This window comes from Vicugna pacos, chromosome 11, assembly GCF_048564905.1.
Source record: "Vicugna pacos chromosome 11, VicPac4, whole genome shotgun sequence".
NCBI classification, from domain to species: domain Eukaryota; kingdom Metazoa; phylum Chordata; class Mammalia; order Artiodactyla; family Camelidae; genus Vicugna; species Vicugna pacos.
Window position 1 is genome coordinate 66,600,577 of NC_132997.1, and position 17,726 is coordinate 66,618,302.

At 38.3% G+C, this 17,726-nt stretch overlaps 1 protein-coding gene across 14 annotated transcripts in view; it reads right to left on the reverse strand.

Annotated features, from left to right (window-relative positions):
* SGMS1 (sphingomyelin synthase 1) overlaps positions 1–17,726 on the reverse strand; it is a 264,644-nt gene that overhangs the window by 125,289 nt on the left and 121,629 nt on the right. For 6 of the 14 annotated variants that reach the window (XM_072971533.1, XM_072971528.1, XM_072971535.1 and 3 more), the window contains 2 exons: positions 11,423–11,462; positions 5,762–5,905 (listed from right to left, as the gene is read on the reverse strand). The exons of 1 other annotated variant lie outside the window; for it this stretch is intronic. The gene's annotated coding sequence lies outside the window, so the exon portion shown is untranslated. Of the gene's footprint in view, positions 1–5,761; positions 5,906–11,422; positions 11,463–13,736; positions 13,864–17,726 lie in introns of all 14 variants that reach the window. 7 more of the 14 variants (XM_072971529.1, XM_072971534.1, XM_072971536.1 and 4 more) reach the window with 3 other exon arrangements.

A 17,726-nucleotide genomic window follows, 5' to 3' on the forward strand; every position in this document is an offset into this window, starting at 1 on the left:
AATGCTGAGCTAGGGAGTCTGAAGTTCCTTCTCAATCTTTTTTTTTTAAATGGAGTTACTGGGTATTGAACCCAGGACTTCGTGCATGCTAAGCATGTGCTCTACCACTGAGCCACACCTTCCCTCCCCTGATGTTCCTGAAATGAGGGGACAGTCATCCTTAAAAGCTCTAAAGAAGGGAATAAAATTATGACTGTAGCATCACAAAAACTAACCCATCAGCTAGCCCACAGGCAGAGATACCAAGGGGAATCGTATTTTAAAAGACCAGCCTTAGGTAATAAGAATCTCATCAGAGTGGTGATAGATACATGAAAAAAGACAAAAAGAGACACACAAAAAGAAGGACATTATAAAGGAAAAAAATCAGTAAGATTTACTGACCCATTTAACATGGGCAACAATGAGTCTGAGATACTTAAGGAGAGAATTAGTCCAATTTCTCAACCTTCAACCCTTATGAATAAGCAATATATCACATTTTCCTCCGGAATGGATTTGAAATTTCTGTTTATAGGCTATTGGCCATCAATTAATTATTTTTAAATTCCACTTCATAAACTACTCAAAAAGACAAGCTATCCCAGTTTCCACCACTAAATGCCAGCAGCTTGAGAAACATCTTATTCCTTACTTTCTAGAGAAAACACAGTGATGACAGAGGAATCTCATCTCCTCTCAGAACTACTTAAGAGAGCTGGTGAATATAAAAATAAAAAGTGCGGGAGGTAACAAGTCACAGGTTGTGCATTTTAGAACCAATCTAGAATAATAGTCTTTCTTACCGAAGACACCCTGCCACTCTATTTCATTTTCTTCATAAGCACTTAATCCATGTCTGAAATATTCTTGCTTCTCTACCTCTGTATCACTTGTCTCCCTGAACCACCCTGCCCCACTCTCACTGGACTGTAAACTCCATAAGGGATCTTGTTTGCGTTGCTCACTATTACAGTCTAGCATCTGCAACAGTGCATGGCACAAAGTTGAGATGCTCAGTAGCTATCTGATGGATGGATGGATGGATGGATGGATGGATGGATGACGGATGAATGTACCCAGTGCTGCAGTGCTGCATGATTCCAGGAGTTCCATGCATTCACATCTTGTGGTTTGTACTGAGCACAGAAAGTACAGCCTGACTATGGCAGGAAGTGGGCCAGGAGCTGTGGAAGTCAGAATGCAGACAACTCAAACCCTATTTGGCTCCAATGTATCCTGTTACATTTGCAAACTGGGCATAATTTACCCTGCTCCTGACAGAAATAGCAAAAATTTTCTCTTCCGTTTTCACCTCAAGACTAACCTCACTCTTTGAATAACTGAATATGTATTCGTGTTAAGGTCTTCATGTATGAATATGCCTTTATCAACTGTCCTATAAATAAATAGTTAAAATTTTAAATTATTAACTGAGGATTCTGAGCTCCAACTGGAAATGAGCCATTGTAAATTGTCAGTTCCTTAGTCTTCCCTGGTTACAAACATCTTTAGGGCAATTCTTTACTTAATTCACTGAGCTGTGACACAAATAGAGCTAAAGTGCCTGGTTCAGGAGTGGTCAGTTCTGTGATTCATTAACATCGATCTTCAATTGAAGAGAGTCCACCCAAAATGTTTTAAAAGAATCTAGAAAGAGGATGAAGATTTCACACACTGTCAGGCTCAGTTCCACGCATCACTCTGGTGACAGGAACGCCCTCCTACTATCCCCAGCAACCAGGACACAGAGACCTGCCTCCCAAGCCTTTCAGAGTTTACACTCAGCACCATTTGCTGACCCCATCACTAAAGGTTACTTTCTACCACCAATGCTTGTGAGGCTATCACTCCATCTCTCCTAACCGTAGAACTTCTGAGGTACCACTGTCCTAAAAGCAGGTCAGTCTATGGGAATTCCAACTGTATGCCTATGGTAAGTACCAAACCCAAGAGGGACTATGTCCCTACAGTTAAATTACAAGCATAATGAAAACTGGCAATAATACAGCATAAACATCTCTTTGCCTTCTTTTTTTCATCCTCTTGTAGGTTCTATATGCCATAGTGATTCTCAGTCTTTACTTCCTTAAGCAGCAATACTCTTTAAACAAAACTCTGTGAGAGTTCTATACATAAAGCATATAAAGGCAGAGCTGTTGGTTGATGGGACAATAAGGAGGTCACAGGCCTCATGATGATGATAATGATGATTGTTTAAATTAACAATGACGTCTTTACGAGAAGAAGAATAAGGAACAATACGTTATAGTCCCGGCTTCATATCCAACCTGTTCTAAGTAGAGTGTTTCTATTAAACGTTCACCGTCTCAGCTGTAATCACCTTCTTGGTCTGAGAACTCTGATCCCTAGGAGCACAGAACTCTTCAGCTCAGGAGAAGCCCTATTTGTGACGCACTGTGAAAGTCTCTCCAAAAGATTGCAAAAGCAGTGGCACTCATGAGGCCTGGGGTTTCCTCGGGTCAGTGCAGCTGCCTGACCCAGGGTTGAGCCCACATGAAATATTCACCGCCCCCCACACACAAAAAAAAAACAGGGGAAAAAAATGCTTAATTAACTAGTACATGGAGCATTAGGTACATTAAGGAACTAGGAGGGCCAAACTATCTGCAAATAAGGATTGGAGAAGTTCCTTCTAACCATGGGAAGACTATAGTGACTTATCATAGATGGGTCATCTCAACAAAAGAAAAAGGAGGTTTCAAAATTTACAGGTCAAGAGATAATTTCCAGTGCTCCTTTCAGGCACAAACAGCATTTGTGCTGGGAAATTCATAAGTCAAGTTCGCTGTATAATGTGACAGAGGAAGTGATCTGGGTTTTCTCATCATATTCTTAACTGTCATTAGTTATTTTACAAGATATGTGAAAACTAGTGGCAATTATGGAGTTCTTGTTTATTTTAATTCTGTCCTGCCTAACTGTGGCCTAATTTGGAGAGGTCCTAACTGAACTGAATGAGGATTAGGTCTGCCTAATAATAAGATAAAACAGTATGTTATTACTCATATGAAGGATTTTGTAGCCACTTTTCAGCATGTCGTAAAAGAAAACTTAAAAACATGGGGAAAATGTTGATGTTGTACTGAGTAAAAATGGATCTAGAACACTATAATTCTAATTTTGTACTTTTTATGAGGTATACATATTCATAAGAATAAAAACTGGAAGCATCCAAACCAAAATATTATCAGTGGCTACTTCTGAGTGGTGATTTGTGTTTTGTTGTTTGAACTTGGCAATGCTTACCAAAATTTTCTATTTAAAATCAGGGGGAAAATATCACACTTAAAAACAAAAAGAAACAACAAGTTTCTACTGTATAGTACAGGGAACTATATTCAGTAACTTGTAATAACCTATAATGAAAAGGAATATGTAAAAGGAATACATGTGTATAACTGAATCTCTACGTTGTACATCAGAAATTAACACATTGTAAACCGACTATCCTTCAATAAAAAAGAAGGAAAACAAAACAAAAAGAAATTTTACTCACAGTAAAATTGACACAGTTATACCTGAAGTTCTAAGGTTTGTCTATTTCATAAATTTTGAGACTCGTGTACAAACCTGAGAGTTGTGTGACTGTGTAGCCAAACTCCAGCCACAGCTGCTTCAGAAGGAACAGCTGCTCATGCAACCGCTGAGGTGAGCAAGCCTAAATGCTTCTGGCAGCGTAGTGGGCTCAGTGTGGGAAAGGACACGTGGCCGGGTAGGCACTCCTCCCAGTTCTCAGCCCCTCATAACAGAATGGTCATTGTTTGGATGCAGCCTCTTCAGCGACTACACCAGGCTGATCTAGAAGCCTTTGCTTTGAAGATGAGGCTTATTTACCTGCTTGTTTTAAGGCTGCCTTTGTAGTAATGCAAAGCAGGAAAAAACCCTTTGCTCGTTTACGATCTAAACGTCACCACTGTGTCATCAGTGAGGCAGAGGAATTGTCAAGTCACAGTCCCTGAAATCCAACAAATCTTAGTTCAAGTTCTGGCTCCACCATTTCCTAATTGCATGAGCTTCGGCAAGTAATGTCACAAGCCTCAGTTAATTCATCTTTCAAAGAAGGTTATCAAGCCAACCTCCCAGGATTTTAGTGAAGATTTAAAATATTTATCAGTATATATAGCATCTGCTAACTTAATAAACATATTTTAGAAGTCTAAACACAGAGCTTTTCAAATCATGTAGCCCACTACTGGAAAAACAAAAGTGAATACTAATTATTCTTAAACTCACTTAAACTTAAAACTCACATCCTTCAGGACAACTTCCAAGCTGTATATATACTGAAAGTGGTCACTTGAGCCAAATCGAAGCACTTGAATTGATGTTCTACATTTTAAAGAATTCCAGCTCTGAAGCAAGTTTGTGAACTACATGAGAAGACTTCTAGCAAAATCTCATCACTCCTCTTCTATATCATCTTTACTAACTATATTGAAAGGATCTGTGTACTAGCGCAAATGTCACAGACACAGTACGATTGTTATCAGAAAGAATCAAAGTCTATTCACACCTCCTCTGCTGGCCTTGTATAATCAACCCAGAACATATCAACAAAGACATCAGAGCCTATGTTAGAAAGAGGGCAGATTTTACCACAGTCTCATACCAGTAATATACTCTCAGTAAAGTTATAAAATTAGAATATATTTGATTTTAATATGCCAGTTAAATGTTATAATTATAAACCAAATAAGAACCCATGAAGTGGGGAAAAGCAAATAATGGTGAAAAAAGTAGAGCAGAAAGTTAGACTTCCATAAACATTTGGATATTTTTCAAACCATGTTTCAAAAGGGGAGACAGCGTGGTATACTGCCTCCACTGCACACATATGGGACAGACAGACCTAGTACTGAGTCCCATTCCTGCACTGACTCTGGGAAGCAGTAGGCCAGTTATTTAATCACTTGGAACCTCAACTCAGTATTCTTATCTAGAAAGTGGGACTTGTTTAATGTTCTCATGATGGTGTAATGATCAAAGACATAAAATAGTTGGCACAGGGTACATTTAAAGTGTCCTATATTGGTAGACTGGAAAAAAAAAACAAACTAAAGGATCAAGGTGACATATAACATGACATAGGCTATGCCATAAAAAAGAGCCATTGCATCAAAAGCCAGCCAACCACTGAAGGTCACAGGACATAAAATAATGAGTGACTGAGTGACCCTGACCTTGATGATAAACTTGGTTGAGGAGATAAGAATTATGGCTATAAGAAAGAAAATAAAGGAACCACTTAACCCTATAACTTGCAGGGTCAAGGAGACAAGCAGGTCAAAGTTAATGACTAACAGGAAATTATGAATCCGATGTAGCCACCACCCAGTCAGACTCAGATATGGCCTTGATGTCATTTAGGGCAGAGAAAAGTCAATGAATAACAGCTGATTCAAAGGATACACATTCACTGAGCTTTGATACTGACTGCCCCGTTCCCAGAAAAGAAGGCAGTGAGGTCTCCAGCTGGAAGTCCGCTGCCACTTTCATTTGTCCAGAGTCCCATGTGGCCTCCTCTATTGTCTTTATTGTCTATCAGGCAACAGGAAGGACTCACAGGGGCTGAGTCAGAGCTGCTTAAGAAAGAGTTAAGAGTGACGTCCCATTACGCAGGCAAGTTCAGAGAACAACTACTAGTGTATCCGAGGCCAGAGGGTGAGGTTCTGCTCTAAGAAGGTTCCCTGAGAAGGGCTCAACCTGACTTAGTACAGCAGAGTGCGCCCCACCAGGTTCAATCTAAATTATTACATACCTCCAACAGCTACTGCTTTGCATCTATCGATAGGTTCCTTTAAAATTATTCTCATGTACGCTTCCTGAGGCAGGGTCTTGTCTTCTATTTCATAAGCTTCCCAGCCAGACACTTGTGTGCATCCCAAAGAACTCAATGCTGTGCCTAGAACAGAAGACTAATTTAAGCTAACGACTTTGAAAATGGAATCATGAAATTCTAACGTTCAGAGAGATATCAACCCAGTACACCTCGCTATAAATAAAAGCATTAAGTTTTAAAATATTAGACTGGAAACAAAAAATTCACAACTGACCCCCACCTTCCAGCTCATCTTTCCTCACCCCCATCTTTTCTTTCCCTTCCTTCCTTCCTCTCTCTTTCTTCAAGCTTTTTTAATTGCCATAAAATATGTATAAAACTTATCCCATCTTTTCTTAACTGTAACCCTCTATCACATAAAGGTATTTCTCCTTTTGTATACTTACCTACTATCTTTAATTGTCAACAAATAACTGATTTTCACAAATTAAGCACAGCAGCTTCAATATGAAAATAAAGGGCAACTACTAAGTAAACTTCTTTACAAGCTGACTGATAAAAAGGCCAAAACATCGCCCTCATAAACGATACTTTTTGTAGCTATATATGTATAAATGGCTGTGTGCACAACAAGAAAGCTGGAGATAATGTTTTGCATCTGACAGAGAACAAAGAGAGCTGTCCATTTAGTCTGTCATCTATGGTCATTTGTATTTATGTGTGAAAGAATGTGGAATCTAATGGTAGCTAGCACTGTGGCATTTCAGTTTGATCATGTCTAGTTTAATCAGTAACATTCTTTTTTCTTTTCAAAAGTGAGTTCAAAGTGGGTTTACAACCCTTTTCAGGATCATATAAGCCCCATGTCATTGAGTATCTGATGAAAACTAAGCCTGTTCTCCCACCACTCAAATTTCAGGAGGATCTTGAACTCTTTGAAGCCCATCTCTGGAGCCCAGAATAGAAATCCTAAGAATCTCCATGTACCAAACTGGGTAGCTGTCTTGAGCCAACTACCAAGCTTAACTCTGTGAGGAAACAATTCTTGGGACAAAAGAAACCACTCGTGATACTCTTCTAGGACCAAGTCATACCAGGCAATCTCCCATTTTAATCATTCTTTACTCTATCTATAAGAAATAGTAAATAATCAAATACAGTCAAAAGAAAGCCACCTTCACAAACTAAAACAAATAAGGACTCTCTTGCCACTACATTAGCTTAAAAATGTTCAATTAAAGCTTCAAAGTAAAATATATTTATACAAAAGACCATCATCTTCTGATGATACCAACATACAGTATACACGCCTAAAGATAAATCAAGGGTCTCCCCTGAAAAAAGTCTATCTCAGGAAACAGGGTGTCACTTTATATTTAAGACCTCACTAAGCCTTATATTACAAACCAGGGTATCAGTTTATTTTGAATAATGAAATAATGTTTGGGAAAATAACTTTCATTAAATGCTAGCTTTGGACGGTTTTAGGTCACTTGACAGAAACTGGTTAACAAAAAAAGGCAGAGAAAGAGAATGAACAATTAATTTTGGAGGTAGTACCTAACAATAGCAAATATGAGACAGCATTTCTAAAAACCTTTTAAATATCATTTTAAAAAGCAATGTGGATTTGGGGGTTATGGATGGCCAATGGCATAGGGCTGTTTATCTCTGCTTCCCTCTAATTCCCATTAAAATTATAATTAAGAGAGGAGAAAAGATATAAATCCATAAGGACAAAAGGGACAGAAAAGTATATTAGAGCAGACAACAGGTATCAATGGCATTCTGGAAGCTGAAAGCAGAGATGACTGCTGAGCAGAGCAGGCTGGAACATCCCTGCCTGAGAAACAAACAAAAAGCCAGATGACTGCTCTAGAAAGGCTCAGGAAAAGTAGTGTCTGGTTCCCGGGGAGGAGAGCGTCGTGAGTTGAGAGGAAGGGGACTGGTTGGTATGAAAGGCAGTTAGACCCTTACCTTATACCATATATAAAAATTAACTCAAAACGGGTTAAAGACCTAAACGTGAAATCTGAAACTAGAAAACTCCTAGGAGAAAATATAGGAGGGAAAGCTTCATGACATTGGATTTGACAGTGATTTCTTGGATATAACACCAAAAGTGCAGGCAACAAAAGCTTTAAAAATAGACAAATAGGACTATATCAAACTTAAAAACTTCCTTACAGCAAAGGAAACAATCAGCATGAAAGGGCAATCTATGAAATAGAAGAAAATACTTGCAAACTATATATATATATATATATATATATAGAGAGAGAGAGAGAGAGAGAGAGAGATAGTTTATGTATATATATGATATATATATACATGATAAAGAGTTAACAGCTAGAATATATTAAGAATTTCTACAACTCAACACCAAAAAACAAATAACCCTATTAAAAGACAGATAAAGAATTTAAACAGACATTTCTCCAAAGAAGATATATAAATGATCAACAAGCATAAGAAAGGATGCTCAACATCACTAATCATCAGGAATATGAAAATCAAAACCAAAGGAGATATCAACCAAAAATCACACGTGTTGGCAGGAAGAAAACAGAACCCTTGTGTGCTGATGGTGGGAATGTAAAATGGTGCAACCACTGTGGGAAACAGTATAGTGGTTCCTCAAAAAATTAAAAATAGAACTATTCTCTAATCCAACAATCCCACTTCTGGGTATATGCCCCCCAAAATGGAAAGCAGGATCTCACATCCATGTTCACTGTGGCACTATTTACAATTGCCAAGAGGTGGAAACAACTTAAATGTCCATCAACAGATGAGTCAATAAAGAAAATGAGGCATGCACATAGAACAGTATATTATTTAGTTTTTAAAAAAGGGAAATCCATGCCATATGCTACAACATGGATGAAGCTTGAGGACATTATGCTAAGTAAAACAAGCCAACACAAAAAGCAAACACTGTAAGATTCCACTTATATGAGGTATCTGAAGTAGTCAAACTCTTAGAAACAAAAAGTAGAACAGTAGTTGCCAAAAGCTGAGGCAGGGGAGAAAGGAGAGTTGTTCAATGGGAATAAAGTTTCAATTTTGCAAGAAGAAAACGTTTTAGAGCACTGTTGCATAACAATGTGGATATACTTAACATTGCTATATTATACAATTTAAAAATTAAGATGGTAAACTTTATATTGTGTTCTTTACCACAATAAAAAAAACGGAGGGATATTATTCTGGATTAAATAGGTGAGTCCAGTGTAATCATAAGGGTCCTTAAAAGCAAAAGATGGAGGCAGAAGAAGAGGTCAAAGTAATGCAACATGAGATGTATTTGAGCTATGGTTGCTCCTTTAGTAGGGGGAATGCGGCCAGGAGCCAAGGAATATAGCCAGCCTCTAGAAACTAGGAAAAGCAAGGGAATGGATTCTCCTCTAGAAATGATTGCAGTCCTGTGGCAACCTTGACTTTAACCCAGTGAGACCCACACCAGACTTCCTACCTGACCTACAGAACTGCAAGATAATAAAACAACCAAAAAAAAGGGCAGTTAGAATCCCAGGTCTTCTCCCCACCTGGTAGAGCCAGACAAATGATCCCTACTTCTGTAACAGGAAGCTGCTTACTCTCTGGAGAAAATGATGCACCAAGACTTCAGACTCAGAGGCATCACATAAAATTCAAATAGAGGCACCAAGAACTCAGCACTTACACATGTGTACAGTGAGACCTCTGGCTCCCTTCTCCCAGCTGGCTCCCACAAATCCTCACAGGTAGGCTTTTACCCCCACAAAAACACATGAACAGAGGATTGCCTTTTGGAGAAACCGAAAGATCCAAGAAAGAAGATTTGCAGATTCTGATGTCCAGGAATCACCTGAACTCAAATGGCCAGGTTCCTGCCCAAAGAGCCTTTATGGAAGCCAAACTAGGTAAGCAAATTTCCAGTCCACTTTTTATAGAATCACTCTTAAATATGAACAGACAACTAAAGGGTCTCACCATTCATTTGAGAAAAGCCTCTAACATTAAAATCAAGGACCAAAACAAGCTGATTAAAAGGGAAAACGCAGAGGAAAAAGAAAAGTGCAATGAGCAGAAGAAAACGGCAGAATAATTCAACTCATATTCTCAAGGGAAAAGAGAAAGTATCACGTCCATGAAACAAGAACAGGATCCCAGTATTTAAATGAAATATTCAGAGGCCAATAAAAAATTAAATTACAAACAGGCCAGCAGAAATTAGAAGTTTAAAAAATACTAAGAAACCCTCTCAGAACAGAAACACAGAGTTAGAAAATATCGAAGAAAAAGACATAAGAAAACTAGAGAACCAAACCAGTAAGTCCACATATCCCACTAACAAACTTACAGAAAACAGAGAAAAGGGTGGGAAGAAAATTATCAAAGAAACTCTACAAAAAAACTTCCCAAATTGGAAGACATGTGTTTCTGAAGGAAGAAAATCATGAACGTTAAAAAAAAAAAAAAATCGTTAAGACATATGTCTCAATATGAAATTTCAGAATTCTGGGGATAAAGAAAAGAGTCAAATATTTTCCAGAAAAATAAAACAGTCCACACATGACCAATTGGAAAGCAGAATGGCCAGAGACATTTCAACCTAAGTCTCACAAGCTCTGCCATTAACAAAACACAGTCATAATAAACATTAAATATAATATATATTAACTATATTAAAATATAAAATGCATTACATATAATAAAAAGCATTAAATATAAAATATATTCAATATATATATAAAGTATATATTTAATCACAGACTATAACATGACTGCATCCAGAAAATGGAGAGACAAGACTAGGTGTGTACTAAGGGTAAATAGTTGTGTATGAGAGGTAAATCCGCAGCAGGAAATCAATGTTTACATCCAAAATGTGAAAAGAAATCAGTAAAGCATACTGTGTATTATTTAGAAATAGGTAGGTGGATACCAAAAAATATAACTAAAAGAGTTGAAAAGGATCATCTTTGGGTAAAGGAGTAATGGGAGTATGAAAAGAAAAGGGAATGGCTGTTACAGTACTACTTTAACTTTAAACAATGCACATGAATAAATAAAATAAAATAAATGGATGGAAGGAAGGGAAGGAGGGAGAGGGGAAGGAAAACTATTTAACAAAGCAAATCTACAAATTGTGACACAGTGGACATCTCCAACTTTCATCTACAGAGAAAGAATGAAGCAGCAACTGTTCTAACATTATACAAATGGTTTACGTGTGGCTTGGAATAAAATTTCCAATTATAGCACCATACATGAATTCCAAAAGTGCTGTATCACAAACAACTAAAATGAAAACATATTGTGAGAAACGGCACTGAATGCTTCTAAAAATGTGACTCTAATAATGAAGATACTGACGTCAAACATGTAAGTAAAGAGTTGGAAGAAAATTTTTCTAAAGTGGGAAAAAAGTGTTAGTTGTAATATTATATTTTACATAAATATGTGATTATTAAATGTACATATGTAACTAAATTGATTAAATGTATAAATATGTTTGACTATTACAGTCAAATATATAAGGAATGTTTAAAACATTCAAGTTGACCACAAAAATTTTGTTCTTCTCAATGGGAAAAGATGAGAAATACAAACTAAACATAAAAAGGTGCATAAAGAAATTAAAACTCCATCTACCTGAATCATGTTATTTTTCTTCACCTGTCTTCCTTCCAATCTAGAAGAAAATAATAAGCAAATTAAAGTACATTCTTCAGATAATGAGCTGCTTATAAGAAAAAAACTGAAACCCAAGGTAAATATTATTCACTTCTTATCCCTTATCCATAGCAAAAAATAATTCTTTCCTACTTCCCAGCGAATTTCTGGCTGTTATGGTATTCAGAGTAAGCTTTATGCAAAGCCATGCAGGAGCAAGCATGTAAATCCAGTGCCAATAAAAACATGGCAAACCAAGTGCATCTAATGGTATAACATGAGTTTTAAAATCATACATTTTAAAAATTATCTCCTCACTGTTCAGCTAATTAACTGCTAATTGACAACATAGAGAAAGATAAAGAAGCAAGAAAGCATATTTTCAAAACATAAGAATTACAACTTTGAAAAGGTAGCAACAGGTTTAAATTCCATTTTTACCAAATGCCATCAACAGCAAGTTAAGTGAAACTCCAGACCACATAAATATGTTTATGATCAAAGAGCTTATAAATAAACTTTAACCCACATCACCTTAAAGAGCTTAGAAACACTTCCTCATTTAATTTCATGAAAGACTTTCCCAACTAAGAATGAAATGTAACCCTTCAAAAATATCTATGTGAATATACATGTGAATTACAGTACCTGCAGAAAAAGAAAAAAGTACCTCTTAAAAAATTCATAAACATTTGTACTAATGTATTAGATACACACAGAAAAGCACAGAAATCGAGTGCCTTACTTAATTTTCCTAAAGTGAGCACACATGTGTAACCACCGCTCTCCCCAAAGGTCACCACTGCCCTGTCTGAATATCACACATGAGTTTCGACTGCTGGATCAAGGATCTGACTGAGAGTCTAAGAATCCTTCTATCTGGACCAAAATAAAATGCTATAGGAAGAGAGCGGCAAGTGGTCACAGGCTGCAGGGGGCTATTATTTCAGGACGATGCTCACGTGTCTCAGGAAGATGTTCTGACAAGCTGGATGGCTGTTTGAAGTCAACCTGCAAGGTCTCCCAAGACTAGGGGAAACGGAAGCTGTGTTATGATATAAATGGAAGATAAAGGGCCTTCCTGTTGTCCAGGACGAATGTACGCCTAGGAGTGCAGTCTGGGAAGTGGGAGCAGAGGGAGGAGGGTAGGGGACCAAGGAAGTCTGGACCTCCTTTGTATAGCTACAAAAACATCTATAGAACAAAGGGAACAACCAAACTAGTATGTTTTGTCTACTACTAGTCTAACAAGCTAGACTAAGCTACTGATGCATCATCTCACTTGATCTTCTCATTGCTCTGAAGACAGTGTTATCTTATCTGCCTGTAGGCAGATGAGGATGTTGAGTCTCAGAGCAAAGCAGAGAGCCCAAAATTACAGAGTTAGTAGGTGAGGCAAAGCTGTTCCTCTTGACAGCTACTATGCAGGGCTGGAGACACCAAAAACAAAAAGTAAAATGCTCTCAGAAGAGAGACCATTGTAATTAGATACAGAATATATTATATTGTCCTGGCCCACGAATCATTTAGAAGAAAGAACCAGGTAATTCAGGTTCCACAGTCTTTCTTCTAAAATTATCAAAAACTTGAAGGGTCCTGTTGCTTGTAAAGTAGGCCCACTCATCTTTCCTACCTCAAAGTAGTTTCAAAAGAAACACTTCAACTTCACAAAGTGTAATTTTTTGACATGTTAACTTGTATCACTCAGCATGCTTTCCCACTGCAACAGAGGAAATCAAGAGAGTGATGTCCCTCAAAGAAAGTCACAGGTGCAGAAAGGCAAATTACCACCAGAAAAGTACTGAGGAACGTGTGATAAAGCCACCTTCAAATGGCACATCACGTCTGCATGAATGTTTAATTCTGTCGTAAGTACTTTCAAAAAGCAGGGGCCAAAATGGGAACACAGTTCAAAAAGAGAAACTTCTATTCTGCCACTTGAGAGGGAGAGGAAATAACATATCTAAAAAAGTTGCTATAAGACTATGTGTGTCACAGAAAACAAACTTTTGGTTACTAGGGGGGAAGGGGGTAGGAAGGGACAAATTGGGAGTTTGAGACTTGCAGATGCTAACTACTATATATAAAATAGATATACAACAGGTTTCTTCTGTATAGCACAGGGAACTATATTCAATATCTTATAGTAACCTATAATGAAAAAGAATATGAAAACGAATATATGTATGTATATGTATGACTGAAACTTTATGCTGTACACCAGAAATTGACACAACACTGTAAACTGACTATACTTGAATTTTTTTTTAAAGGCTACATATGATGTACCTACCAAAAGGCATGTAGCTAAAAAAGGCCTTCTTGCATCCTCACTGATAAATACAAAACAATGTGTCATCGACAGTAACCAGGATTGTCAGACATCACGAAAAGCCTTCACATTCAATCCTGTGAGAACCCTGCAAGAGGGGAGGGATTAGGGTTATCAATTTATCATATGCAAACACTGGGCCCCAAGAGGTTATACAACTTGTCCAAGGTCGGGAAATTGTCCAAGACCACAAACTTGCCAGAGGTTACAGTGTGAAAAAGTAGGAAAGGATCCTAAATCAAGTGTGTTGGATGCCAAAGACACAGGACAGTTCTGGCTTAATGGTGAAAACAACCGAATCTGCTCTTCAATTCCGAGAATCATTTAATGATTCTTTCACTATTTTCCTGTTTTTCATATGTCCTGAACAAAAGGACACGGACACGCCTTCCTCCTGCGAGATGGGGGAAGTGTCTTGTTAGCCAGTGGCTTAGGGACAGGAAACAAAAATAGGTCTGAATGGACGCTTTTTATAGATTAGATAACTACTAGGGCAGCTGAGAGCTCTCTGGTGATGTCTTTATACGGGATCTAGCACGGGAAGGGCGTAGTAGAAGCCACAGACTTGGTTTTACAGGGGACACATGCTGTGAAGATACAACGTGAGCCGTTCTTTCTGGGAACAGTGAGTAAGCAAGTTACCCACGCTCACCTTGCACAGTAAAGCATCTGGGGAAAAAATGATCCAAATTGCACTTAGAAGGCCATACATAGCTCTAAACTTTTAACTAAGACTGAGTATAACAAGGCAAGAAACTTTTCAGACATTAAGCCAGTGACATTCAGAAGGATACTGGGGGGAGTGGAGGTGACAGGGTAGATGCCCTTCCCTCATTCACAATAATTCTGGTGTGGCAATACTCAGACTCCCGTGCGTTTACTACTGGTGACCCCGCCTCAAGAAAAACGACCCTGGAGTAGGAGGAAATTCAAAGTAAAACAGAATGAGCCTAAGAAGAGAGGAGGGGGAAGGAAAAGAATTAAGTTCACAACATTCTCTAAGGCACGGTGAATTTCCACGTTACAAGTTCATATTTGTAGGGCCAGTCCTTTCAAGGTTTGACTCCCTTCTAGATCAGGGAGGACAGAGGTTTCAGCTTGGGGACCAAGCTGACTAACTGACCACCCAAGGAACAACCCTGGGAGACAAGGCCGGAATCAACTTCAACTGCCTCTGTCAACGTGGACCTACGACAGGGAAATTGCAGCAGGAAAAACCAGCAGGCATACTTTGATTTTTGGCAACCCTGTACCAAAGTCTGCAATTAAATAATTTAGTTGTTTCTTCTCAGGAGGAAAGATGATGTGAAATTAGACTCGAATAATACAGAGACCAGGAACAGTACAAGATCAATTTAATTATATTTTTATATTTTTTATTTTTTCCTATTAACATTACATTTTATTACAATAGTAAACACACACACACACACTGAAAATTTCCTCACTCTCACTCAAAAACAGCGTGTTATACGAATTAAATCTGAGTTTAAGAGAATACAAAATGCCAAGTACAAAGTCTTTGAAGTTCTCTAATGTCTAACTCTCAGTAACACAGTTTAATTGGACTCTGTCTTTCTTTCCAGGCCTGGAGAAGAGCCTTGACAGTCTTGACTATAGTTGCAAAACCCCAGGCATCACGCCTAGCCTATGGTGACTGAAAGCTGGGCTCTCCTTTTGGAGACACCTCAAGGCTTCCAGAATTCTGCTAGCAGCTGGCACCAGGGAGAAGAGTTCAAGCACGCTGGCTCAAGGAAAATCTTAATATCCCCATAGCTGCGATACATTCATACTTATCCCAGATTGAAAGAATAACACAAAGAGTAAACTGAAAGTCTCCTCCCAGCCCTCCCCCAAATCTGGCCTCAATTTGCAACCCATTGAGATTCTCTCGGGTAAGTCACAGAGCTCTTTCTCTGAGCTGCTGGGCTAAGGTGTAAAAGAAAACACAAAATGTGAAAGGCCATCCATTCACTACCCTGGGAGTTCAGCAACTTCCCACTCTGCCTCTCAAAGGGCCTCCCCTCTTCCCTCTTCCTCTGTAAAGTACATGTGAATAGCTGCGCTGAGGAGGGCAGGTTCATCTAGAAGAAAAGGCCAGGTTATTAAACTGCAGTCCACTAAAATGTGGGCGCTGAAGGAGAGGGCTGAAGCGGGGGATAGAAAAGTTCGGAGGAATACACCACACCTACAGGAGGACTCCCAGAGGTGACAGACAGGAAGTAACTGGGCTCCAGGATACAATAAGAGACAGTAATGGAACAGAGCAAAACTGGAAAAAGCCCGAAGCTAATCCTGGTAACAGAAGTGTGATCTCAAGGCAAAGGCCTCTCCCCTTCTGCAGACGGAACCCAGTGCCTTCCTTAGCCTGGAGGAAAGAAAAGGTATCTTAACCCTTCATTCGGGCAACCTTTACTGAGTGGGATTATGAAGGGACAAAAGAGTGGATTCCCTGAAGGAGCTCACCATTTCAAGGAGAAAAACCACATCAACTAGTATTTATATTTCTGTGTGACAGGTGAAACTTGGAGGTAAATAGCAGTGTCAACAAACACAAGCACGTTCCTGCTGGGGCCAGGCACAGATCCTAGACAAGCTATGAATCTCATTTTAATCCCTGAAAGAAATCTGTGTGTCTGGTAAATGCCTTCACTTTTTTTACTGATAGAAATGAGGTATATAGGACACAGAAAAGGGTCTTCCAAACAGTTTCATTCTAATTAAATCTTCAGATACCCTCCTCTCCCATGACTCAAATATAGTTCTCGATCCTTATTTTACCTTTGGAGGTTGCCTAGAAGAGTCTCAGGTTCCTAGAACTTTGACTGAGAAACCCACAAATGGAAGAAATAATTTTCTTACATCACAGACCCTGTTACCAAGAGCCCTGTTAGCAGTGCCCTGCCCCTACTTTACCAGGGCAGGTTTTGGTTGTTATTAAATCCCTACCCTTACATGTGCCAATGTAATCTTCCTTGTGTGTATTTAATCATAGCTCCTTGAGGGCAAGAGCCACACTTTACCTGTGTTTACACAATGCTCTCAGAAACATTGGTAAGCAACCAACAAAACCCTATCATGTTTGTTACCAATTTTATCAAATCAAGCATTTCTGTCATCAAGTCCTCAATTCACCCACCCTTACTTTTCACACTTGATTATTTTCAAAACTGGATTACTACCCACCTTCAAAACATTTTTTATCGCTAAGTGTTTGCTCTGCAGTTCCCTCTAATACCCTTCAGCTACCCTGCTCCCCACACTGTTCGTCCACGCCTGTCACCTGGCTTAGTAAGAACAATGGAAATAAACATATTTGTAATAATGAAGGAATTGTCCATGTGCTGTTTTTTTATTTAACTTTTTTCCCAAAATATTATATACATACCCAACAAATTCTGGGCTGGTAATTACATGTACACAATAGTTTATTATAATTGACATTCCAGTAAAACCATCTTTACAGTCTTATGTCACTATCAAAAAATTTTTTCAACTAAAGTAAGAAAAAAATGTAATGCCTTTAAAACTATAAAACTTCAAGAACTATAAAGCCTTTAAAAAAATTATCTAAACTATGTCTAATCTACTGCTGTCCAAGTAGCCACTCTGTGAGAGGCACACCATCTCCCTAACTAGTCAGAAGCTCTCACAGATACAGGCTATGCCTTTTCCTGAATGTACAGTATATACAGGTCAGCAATTCAGTAAATACTTTAAAAATGAATCCAAGTGCTTTGCCTTTTGAATCTGGATTCAGATATTGAAAAGAATAAATATTTAATGGTAACTAAAGGAATTCACAACAATGAGAATTTTCTAATTTCCTTTTTAAATACTTTGAAGTAACACTAGGGCTTCAAAAGAAAATTCACCCTAAATTGTCAAACCAGGCTACCATAATAAACTTTGCAAGTCACAAAAGCTATCTTTTGTGTTCCTAAAAGAAAC